Below are 11632 nucleotides of genomic sequence, written 5' to 3' on the forward strand. Positions count from 1 at the left end.
TGCAGAACTGGGTAGTGTTACTAATGTCATAAAGTAACGTTAATCTCTGAAAATGTCTTTGCCCGGCATGATGTAATTCCCATCGTTCTGCTATTTGCTTAATAGAGGTGACAGCCAGAGAGAAAGCTGTCAGACATTTGAAATCACAAGTTCACGGTTGAAAGGGTTGGTCTGCAATGTCTTGAAGGACAAAATGAAGCTTCTGAAGAGGTGAAAAGTCTGGGAAGATCTATGCTACTTTATTTAGGATATCTTATTGTATCCTCCTTGGAAATCCCTTAACTAAGGATGACCAGTTCAGACAATTCCAGAATGTCTAGTGTAGTTTCTCATATGGGCTCCATACTCCTGCTTTGAGGCATCTAGCATCACTACCATCCAATGGGTAGTTCAAAGAGACAAGTCCTGATTTTCTTTCCAATGCCCCAAAAACTGAATCTGAAGCGGTAGGATATGAAACCTAGCAAAGAGAATCAACTTGAGCGTGAGGACAATATTACTTGGCAGCCATAGGAAGTCTTCCTCTGGAACTGATAGTACGACTACGTGAAGCGACAGGAAGGCCAGACATTCTACGAGCCATTCACAGAAATTCCAGCTCGATAGATTAATTCCAGCTCCCAATTGATTAACAAGCGATGCCGAGGGATTGTCAGGGTCCTAGGACTATAATTTAGACACTAATTCTGAGATGGAGCCTTGATTAGGAGATTGTCCATGTAGGTGACCCCAATGAAGCCAAGATCATTGTGAAGATTCAGTGAGCTGTGATAGCCTGAAATTTGTAATGCCTGCCATACTAAGTACTTTATGGGTAAGGGTGAATGAAAATGTGAAGGTAACCTTCTTTCTGGTTCTTCAATGACCAGAAGACCTCTAGCGGTATGGATCACGGACTGTACAGATTACACCCTGAAAGACCGGGTGAGAATCCACTGATTTTAAGTGGAGAACCAGACAGGACCCTTTCCACTGGAAACTAGGGAGAAGTTCGAGTAATACTTCTCCAAGGAGGGAACTAGGTGATGACCAGTCCCTAAATAAGCTCTTGAATACAGCGCCAAATTGTCTAGGCCTTTGCTGGTATATGGGATGGGGCCCGAGACAAGCAATCTGGCTCTTGAGGGCAACAAAATATTGGACTCCCTGAGATCAGGCAGAGGGTAGATCCACGGGGGGCGGAAGAATGAAGTTATAGTTCTGTTCTACCTCCAGAGGTGACCAAGGATGTACCTCAACTTACTTTTAAGTCCACCTGAGAGCTACAAATCCCGTTGGCCGGAGTTTAGATAGTGACCCTCCGGGGCCATTTCAGACCCCACCAAACCTACTTTATTCATATCTCAGAGGAAGACTCCATGTCCCTTGTGAAGCTAGTATTATGTAAAACATCTGTTATTGACCTCAAGTATAGTTAAGATGAACCTACCTGAACGCTGCTCATAGTAAAAATGGGAAACAGAAGCCCTGATCTATACATTTTGTGAGGGTGATTGGAAGAAAATGTATCTGCACTGTCCCACATTTGCAACATCAATGGATGACATCATATAAAATTATTATTGATTTACGGAGTCATAAATGATTGTCAAGTTCAATAAGTAAAATTTTTCCTAATTTTTATAAATTTATATTATATTTGATATATTCTCATGGTATTTACATTGTGAATATTGTTTAGGTGACAACCCTTTAAAGAAGTGAATAATATTTTATTGTCAGTAATTCTAAGCAATTGTGTATGGATAGTTTGAATGTTAAATTGCTTTATATATTGTTTTCCAGAACCTCAACATCCTTTTGAAGACCAGCAGAACAATATCAATTTGAGAAACAAGTTGAGATATCGAGATGATTTCCTTCAAATTACATCGTGTCATATACCCTACAGCCACCAGAGGTCAGTGTAACCAAACTATGAAATCTTGCCCAGACAGATAGGGTTTAGTTTCTTATTCTCATTCTGGTCACATTCATTGACTACGGCAAATACTTTTATTGACTTATAAAGCAAAAACAAGTTGGTTCTGGGGGGACAAACAAACATCAGGAACAAAAGCCATAATTAAGAATCCGTACCCTATGTTCAATTTGGTGGACGCTTCTGATGTCACTAATTGTCTTATATGTCTACTTTTTTCAAAATAGGAACCCGACATTTCTTGAATTGCATCATCATCATCATCATACCGTCATTGGCTTGACTCGTCATTGACACGTCATACTATGATGCAGCCATGCGTGGAAACAGCCAATATCTCATGTTTGGGATGAAAATGCACAGTAAGTGACATCCAGGTTCTTTAAGCACCATTTTCGGTTCTGCGTTTACCTTGTTTGTCTTATCGTAGTCATCAAGCATTTGTGGAATCCAGGAAGAGACGTTATTTTTGAAAGGCCAGGCCCTTTTATTAATAAACATAACATTCACATGATAGCCTTTTTCATCACCGTATATTGTGCATTGAGCGATCGGCCCAACTTTAGAACTTCAATTTATAGTTGGGTTTAGGAAATGTCTTGGCACCATGGATGCCATCATTCCTGGCCATCAAATGACCCTCCCAGTTTCTTTCATGTTGTTTTAAGGATAGGAAGCAGCTTCTTGAAGTGATCCTGGGAATTAAGGTTCAGAGTGCAAATTACCAGGTGGCCTCTTCCTCAAATTATCCGCTTTGGAGATCTGTCAACAAACACACGTTCCAGACTCCGAGCCATGATCGGAATTCTCCTAATCTGGTTCCTCACCCCGGTCGGGTTAATTATGATACGTTTGTCAATGTGCTTTTATCACCCTAATACAACTCATGGAAAATAAACATGTTTGTAGAATGACTGTGGGAGCAGATTAAACCTTTCTTTGAATGGAGGGTTTAATTGTCTCTCACGTAAGTGGCCTTGTCCTTTCAGACAGGAGTACTTATGCCTTTTCACTTTGATCTGAATAAAAAAGGCATATGGCTTCTTTTACGATTACAATTGCTTCTTGCCTCCAATAATCTGTGTGCCATGGCCTAGCAGGCAAAGCACATAACCATAAGAGGTAATAGAGAATAGAGGTAATAGTCATTGAGACCCACCGTAGCCATCATCTTCTGTGATCAGGTTTAAGTTTTATACTGGAATCACCTGGATTCTGAGTGCTTGGAACTTGGATGCTTCCGTTGTATCAGAGTTATGAATGACCCCTTGTTTTAATTTGATACTTTGTAGAATTCTCCAGAAACTTGAGTGTAAGGGTTCTTAGGTCTTGTTACTCCCCACACATACAGTAGCCTCTCTTTTTAATGACCCGGAGCACCTTTCACTGTGGAATGTAAAGTATTTCCTCATCATTGGGAATGACAGCCCTCCTGTCTCGTGTGACCCTGAAAATGGGGTCAGAAGATCTGATTCCTGGAAAAACAATGAGGGAATTGATCTGTGAGCTTGTCAGACCCAGATGCCAGCTCACTGATATGTGGGGCAGTATATAGTACAGGGCTGTATCATTATACCCAAATGGACAAATGCTACACTTACTGGCTTACTGGGAATGTGGGGCAATCTCATCATCTGGTCTCATGAAATTTTGTATTTAAAATTGTAGAAGTTGCGCCTTTATTTAGCAGTCGGTCCTCGTTGTCAAGTTCTGACCAGTTGATACATTGTGACCAGTCGGTTATCATGAAATAGAATAGATCTTATCCCAGAAACCATGGCTGCCCACTAGGGGGCACCACTTTCACACTTGGGAGCAGGTATCTGCTTTCATTTAATAGTATTTAGCCAAAACATGCGCGTACATGCAAACGAGGGAAAAGGTGTGATTCTCCTATGTTCATATTGTCATAAGTATATATTATTGTGCTGGTTTTAACGTGTTCTACCCTGTTGATTAATTCCTGATCGTTTTAAAGCCCTGCCAGTTATCCTTGTCTACTCTAGGGCTTAATATATTGCCCAAAAACTCTACCTTGTTCACACACAGGCCACATTTTATGCACCTCGAGGCCCGGGGTAAAGAACGCTGTCCTGGGCATTTACCATGAACCTCTTTTATGACTCCATGTCTCTATGTGTTGAACGTCCCCGTGGCACCTTGCACTACACTGCTCCCTCCGAGCGACAGTATAAAGTTAGGGTCCCGGACCCAGACGCCTCCATAGCCCCCCACGTCCGTTAGAGAGTGTACTATAGTATGCTAGATTTGGAGAATGGATGCTCCCAGGATTCCTGATTCTCTGATTACATTCATAGCGAATGAACACGCAAACCATCAATAAAGAGCACCCTTTTAAAGGTTACAATGTCCTAGTTGATTTCCAAGAGGACAATACTGACGCTTCACACGAAGTGTTAGTTTATGCAGAATTTCCAGAATTAAATGGAACCTGAAACTCTTCTATTTGCTGTTTTCATCCGATTGTTCCATGAACTTTAGAGCAGAACAATTCGCCCTGTGATTATACAGACAGCGGTGTCGCCCCTGGCATTACCGGGAGAGAGAGCTTCATTATATAGCATGGAAATGCTAGACACCCCCTGAGTATTGTGGCTGAGAGCATCTCGCGGCTGTTATCTGTGCTCCTCTCTGCGATCTCTCAAACCCTGAACAATTCGTTCCTGGTCGCTGTCAACGCCGAGCGTTCTGAGAAACGCTTGTGGAATCGTGGGTAGGGGTCCCATGTTGGGCGAGAACAGACTCGAGTACATGTACATAGACACAGTTTACTGCCAGCCATATCCCATAGGGCAGCGCCAGACTCACGTGGAATGAATCTCCTTCAGAAAAACATTACGACCAGAAATAAAATCCTTTAATGTCAGATTTTGCCATATTATAAATCAGGGAAGGCTTATCCCAAAACGTTTCCCATAAAGGGTGTCTCCCAACAATGTAGCTTTTTTAGGGGGTCCCTAATTGAAAATTGATAGGAAATATAAAATTTGGGCGGTTAAGTATCAATGCCCTTAAGGGTCAGAGAAAATAAATCACAGTGACAGCCCAGCTACCCACAGAGTGGAAGAAACCACTTAAAATGTAATTAAGGTTACCCTCGCTAATGGGATAATACATTTAAATGCCCTCCTTTCAGGGTTTCTGAAACATTTCGGGTGGCTTTGTATACAGATCCCAGCTTGTGATTGGCAAAAGCCTAAAATAAAAGTAATGTATGTGATTTTAATTGAGTTCCCCCACGGGATTAGGCAAGATGAGGCCATGGTGGAAATCCTATAATCACCAAAACTGGACTCCCTGTTGTCCTGGAGCTGCCATACAGATCCAATGCAAATGAGCTTAATTTGTGAGTCATTAATCCTAATTGAGAATAGCTAGAGGCACACACAAGCTATTATCTCATTAATTGATAAGATGGAAGAAGAAAAGGTCAAAGGGGGTAGAAGCGGCACTTGTCAAAGGAAAACCAACAAATGTTTGGGTAAACATGAGGGATTTGGGATTCCAGGCTGAGATACCTTCAGATGGGGCCAAATTGTTTATCTGTTTGTTTTTGCCCCCCACCACTGGGTTTACTGTACATGTGAATGGACAGGGGGGACCTTGGACTCTTTGGTGGGATCTAGGAAAAGGTGTAATATTAGTTGCATAGGCCTTCGGAAACCTCAGCGGTCTCTTCTTTCGTATTAATTGTCTGATTTTGATCTATATGTTTTAGGTTTACTTGGAATCATGGATAAAATGTTTGAAAAGTGGTCTTTTTTTTTTACCATGCTGATTGGACCATTCCATTGGTCACTAAGATGCCATTTCAAACTTTGCCCCAGAATCTCTTTTTTTTTAATTTTTTTTTTAAATAACTCTCAATTTGACCCAAATGCACAGATAACGACGCATTCTGAAGCCTTCCCGTCTGATACGTTCTCATTCTTCTGTTATACGTTGCTATAGCTTTTCAGTATCATGCACCTACTTTTGGGACTGAAAGTGTTAATATTTCAAGGGCTTTCTTGCTATTTACCCCACTGTTTGGGAGCTCAATGTAAACTAACAACATCAATAGCCTCCAATAAACAGAGCAACAATGGGGAAGTTAGGCCAGCATTCAGAGGGATGAATAGCTCCCCTTGGAAGAGTAAAACAACCATCATTCCTGTTAAGGTCACATGTTAACCCTTTACTGCTCACTGACGCACGTGTTTCGGGGAAATCTGGGTGTAGATTTCCTAGATGTACGTAGATGTACGTTTCATACCAACGCTGATTGCCAAAAACTATTAAAAATATATATATATATATATAAAAAAAAAATATATATATATATATATATATATGGAGGGAAAACATATCAGATTTTACACTCATTACAAGCTGATCTATTCATATATGGACCCTTAGACTGTATACTCGTTAGGGGCAGATTAGGAAATGGCGAGTTTATTTAAGACCATGGCCAGTGTATTAAACCATGTCTGTGTCTGTCCTGCAGCATGCGCGGTTCACAGGTGTCCCGTGTTCTAGAACTGGACAATTCCAAGCATCAAATTCCAAAATCCACTGGTCTCTTAAATTCTACTTGGATCTACCCTGCCCTTCAATCTCAGACCCTCTGAATCCCCCAATCCGGGCAACTGCATGGTTGGGATTTGTAAACAAATCTATTCATTTGTTGCACAGCTCCTATGGGACTGGGTCAGGCAGATTAGAGCTGGCTGGGGATTGTGGGAGTTTTAGTTTGACCCATTGCCTGTAAGCGAGTTGAACTTTTCACTGCTGAGGAGTCTGCATTGTAAACTTCCTCCACTCACATAAAAGTTTAACTTTCAAGGTATTGCAAATGAGCCACTGGGGTTAAGACCCCCAATGCCCTTAGCACCTGCGCGCACACATTTGTATTGGTGGAAGATGTGCCACATGGCTGAGCGCCTGGTTTTATAGCTGTCGTAATACATTGTTCTCTTCCCAGTAGAGGTTTTCACACACACAGGCTATTTCCTTTGTCTTAAAGAAAATGGGGTGTCATAAACAGTGTACTATCCCCGTAATTATTTTATGATTTGTAGACACATGTGGGAGGCGCATCTGAGGCCCACACCGTCCAAAGCTTCAGCTGTCATTGGACTACAATCCCCATGATCCTCCCTTCCCCTACAGCCATACCGAAGCGCAAGTATAATTTTAAAAAGATCCTAAAAAATTTCTTTTTAATATAATATGTATACAAAGCGCATGCATATTCTGTAGTGCAGTACAAGCAATCTCCAAATATTAGACAACAAGTCATGTCCTCCTCGTCCTGAAGGGGGTCATTTCTAGAGTGTGACAAGGGCTGATGTTCAGTGACTTGGTGGTAGAAGTGAGATACAAATAGGTCTGGATAAAATATCACCCAGGTTTCCTAGCCAAATGGACAGGTACTAGTCAGGGTGGAACTTCTCACACGTTGGTTCAGCTGGAGAAGAATCAGATTAATCTCTGGAATGCCCATAATGACCTCACACAATTCATTCGTAGAAAGCAAGAACTGAGTGGCTCCAGTCGCCCGTTTCCCCTGCTGTAAAGACTCAGACCTCAATCAGACGTCGGTCTCGTCTTAGTTTCAGGATCCGTATGTCTATCCCATGCATGTTTACATTCCCTCACTGTATTACCCTCTACCACCTCTCCTTGAAGGCTGTTTAACTTGTCTACCACAACATCAGTGAAGTAAAGCATCTTTACATTACGCCAAAGCCCAGCAGTTTTAAGCTATTCCCCTTTCAAAGGCACCCACAGTATTTAAAGCCACTAGCTGGCGGGAAGTGGATTCCAGAACTTTGTTATATGGGCTGAAGTTCTAACATTTAAACAAAACTCCACTAAACAAAATGTATTGGCGGCATGAATATCTCTTCACTGCGGACGCTTGGCAAACTGTGCGAACCGAATGCCGGTACGCAGCGCTCCGGGACCCTCAGGGGGCTGTAGCGTTGAAGTCACATTGTCAGCAACATTGATGTGCTCATTAAGAAATTTGGCACGCCATCTGAATATGTTCCTCATGCCGATAGCGTGATAACTGGCCTCTGTGCCTGTCACCGGAAATTAGTAAAATCTGGCTCGGCCTCTGATCAAAGTCCGTCCACCCCGTCTGTGATCGTTGCCTAAGCTGCCATGTTCACGTCTTAATCTCCCCGACCTCTTGCAAGCTGTGTTAGCGTCCTCTGCTTTGGGTGTATGGCTCAGCCCGGGTTACGATGGATCTGGGGTCATTATGGAGAACAAGGAGCTTGTCTTATTTAGTTATAATTAGTATAGTATACATACACTGGATATTACATGAATTATCGATAAGACTACATGGAAGAGGATGTTTTAAAAATACTTTCACAATGCCGGTTAGGAACTTGTTGCACCCTCTACAGGAGCAAGCCAGATATATTTGTAAAAGTAACTAAAAGGGTTGCTCTAAAGTAAAGTAGTACATATTTTTGGTCTCTTCACTCTCTAAACAGCTACTCAAAGCCCTGGCGCTCGATAATGATTTATCTGTCGGCCTCCAGTAAATCGTAAAAAGGGGGACCATTTTAGGCGGTGTGGCTTGGGTGAAGCTTAACCAAGACCTTGTGACCCAATAATATCTATCGATGTGACAGAGTAAGACATTTAGAGTGTTCTATATGCATTGTTAGGGCTGTAGAGGTTACTGTAAACCTAAAACCAATGTTACATATATCACTATCAATCGGTAACATATTTGATATAAAGAAGACCTTTTATAACATATTTTCCCCCAGAGTTAGAGGGGAGTGCTGTGTCTGAAGGACAAACTCATCAAAATAAAAAAATCCTAACTAATGTGGATGGAGTCTTTCAGCGAAGGTCATAACTTTCATTGGGCCAACTCAGAAAATGGTGAAGGATCACGTAAACTTTTGGAACTTCAGAGGTCTCTTCTTCAGATGGAAGCAAGAGTCCTTTAAAGTCCTGAAACCCAATAAAAGGTATCTCCTCCGACTAGACGCCGTCTTCTCTTGGACCAATACGGCCATATCCATTTTCCTTATTAAGTGATGTAGAGAACGCTCGGGTGATATAGTTGGGCCAAAATAATGCTTCATTTTTGACCTTATAAGTTTCACACGCGCTACCAGTGATGGAACACAGAATACACCATGACTTAACGCTAAAAGCATGGGTGTATGCCCCACCATAAAATGACTCCGTGATGGTGGAAGTCCTGCTCCTCATCCTCTCCCTCTAATTCTTTTGGCCAAGGATAAATGTGAATTCCTTGGCATTTTACATAGTAAAACCGTTATTTACCCTAAAACAAAGAGTGTCCTTTTTTAGGGTAATACCGTCGCTTTATCATGAAGGTCACTGAGTAACGATCATTTCATAGGCAGAGTGTCAGCGAGGTGCTAAACCGGCCCTTTCACACTCACTGGGGTTACTGAGCCTTTATGAATAGCGGCTAAGGAATTTTTTTTAGGATACACACTTTTCCTTTAAGTGTTCTCCTTCTCAGTCCTGTGTCTTGCCCCCCAGGGAGCGGCTTTTCCTATGCAAAGCAGCATCCTCTGAATAGCAGCCCCAGGCCATAGGAATGGAGATAAGTGATTGAATCGGGGGTCCTTTATGCTAGTGGCAGACCCGGCAGGGGGGCCGTGAATCCAGGATGGATAAATCCCTGCTTTGATGCACTAGAATTGATTTGATAGATTAACTCTTGCGCTGCCAGTAGGATGTACAGGAATGCGGGTTCCGTGAGCAGTGAGGCTTTGGTTCCCGTGTCTGGTGTTGCACAGCGTGCACAACATGCTATGTCGGTAGGGACCGTGTCCTGCCCCCCCCTACTAACCCACATGTGAAGATTATGCCATCCTACCTCTGCCTCCTCTTCCTGCGAACCAACGTTCATAGAGTAACGTATCGCATAAGCTTTCAAACCTGAAAGCCGGTGGTGGCCGTCTGCTATCGTGGCTATCGTAGCTACGGCGGAAGATGTTGAAGTTGGCACCCAGTGTCAACCCAGTGCTTTATTGCCCAGCGGGGCAGTATGCCCTTGGCACGCTGTACTGTAGGGTAATACATCTTGGTATGGGTTTTGGGCTGAAAGCTGCATTCTCTTCCCAACTAGAGGAATTAAGAATATAGATACGTAAGATTTGTCGATGGAGAAGAACTATTGGGCCCATTGTTTGGGGCATCCCCAGTCCTATAATCACTGTAGTGGTGGTGGGTATTAATGTGTTTGGATAATATTCTACGGGGATGTCCTTTAAACCAATTTCTGCTGCAGACATTATCTCTCGCTAAATCTACGGGCTGACAGCAATGAGTTTTTGCATCATGTGGAGTCTGAAGTTTACAGACCTCACCTTTGACCTTAAAGTCCCAGCTATCCCACCAGAAGCGGGGTTGGTATTAATAAATTATTATTTTTTTATTTTTAGTAGACAGGAGAGGACAAAGAGAGCTTCTAAAAATATTAAACCAAGTATCTGGCTTTGAATTAAAAGGCTCCTTTTCACCAGATTCTAATTATAAATTGTTACTGCCTTTCAAGTTTTATTATATCAACTGGGCAAAGTCTCTCTGCAAAAATAATAATAAAAAGCTGATTTTATTTTGGATTTGATATATATTTACTCATTTTGCTAACGGTTTGCTAATTTTCATATGACTTATTCTTTTTCCTATAAAAGCTTCTCAATCTCACGAAAATGTTTGTTTTGCTTTCTTAGAGATTCGAATATTCATTTGTTAAATAAAATCTGTGTATATATATATATATATATATATATATATATATATATTGTGAGGAAGGGGAGAGAGAGCAAGATATTGATCAATAATTTTGTTAAAACACAATGGCGGCGATCAGGACAGAGGACCCGTTAAATGTAACCCTGCTCTTCACCTTAGCATTGAGCTCAGAATTGACATTAAAGGGGATCTTTTTGCACAAAGACTGACCTGCCGAGGAGAAGGTCAGAAGTTTTTGTCAGTGGCAATAAAAAGTTTTAATGCTGCCGGATAATGGAGCTGGGGAGTGTCCTATCCTTTACCTAAAGACAAGTCATTGATTCCTTAAGGACCCTTAACATCACGCTAACCATTAGCTTGCCATCGGTTTAGGGCTTGCTCTAATAGAATTTTGGAGACAAGCTATTGAAGGATTATTATTTTAAGAGCGTCTCGGAATCTTACAATGTTTTGGTAATCATTGTTACATTGTTTTAAGGTTTACAGATTCCCTACACCCTGGTAGAACTGTTTAGTGAATGTGGGGCTCGTTGAGAGTAAAATAACCAATGGTTTTGGCTCCCAGTTTTGCTGAGAAAGGGGCCAGCTTTTCATGAGGCAGTAAAGGGGAGTAGGGAGGCCAGGGGAGTGAGTCCTCCTCGGCCTCTGACCTGCGTGTCAGTGATGAAGTAAGTGTTAAAACAATTCACACATGCCTGTCATGGTCTGGAGAAATGGAGACTGATATGGGTGGCCTTTCTACATCAGAGATGAAAGGAGAGACCTCGTCTGCCAGAGCCAGGCATCCCGGCAATACAAGTTTTTTTTCTCCTGCCTACAGGTCCCAAAGTGCGCGCCGATCATGTGGTATGGCCGACGACCTGGCGGAGACATAATGTTTCTGGTAATCCAGAAGCAGGCGTGATCCTGCTAATCTCAGACAACCAAAATATGTTTTTT

Source organism: Sceloporus occidentalis, unplaced genomic scaffold, assembly GCF_023333645.1.
Source record: "Sceloporus occidentalis isolate IW3139 unplaced genomic scaffold, rSceOcc1.0.p SCAF_155, whole genome shotgun sequence".
In the NCBI taxonomy this organism is placed as follows: Eukaryota; Metazoa; Chordata; class Lepidosauria; order Squamata; family Phrynosomatidae; genus Sceloporus; species Sceloporus occidentalis.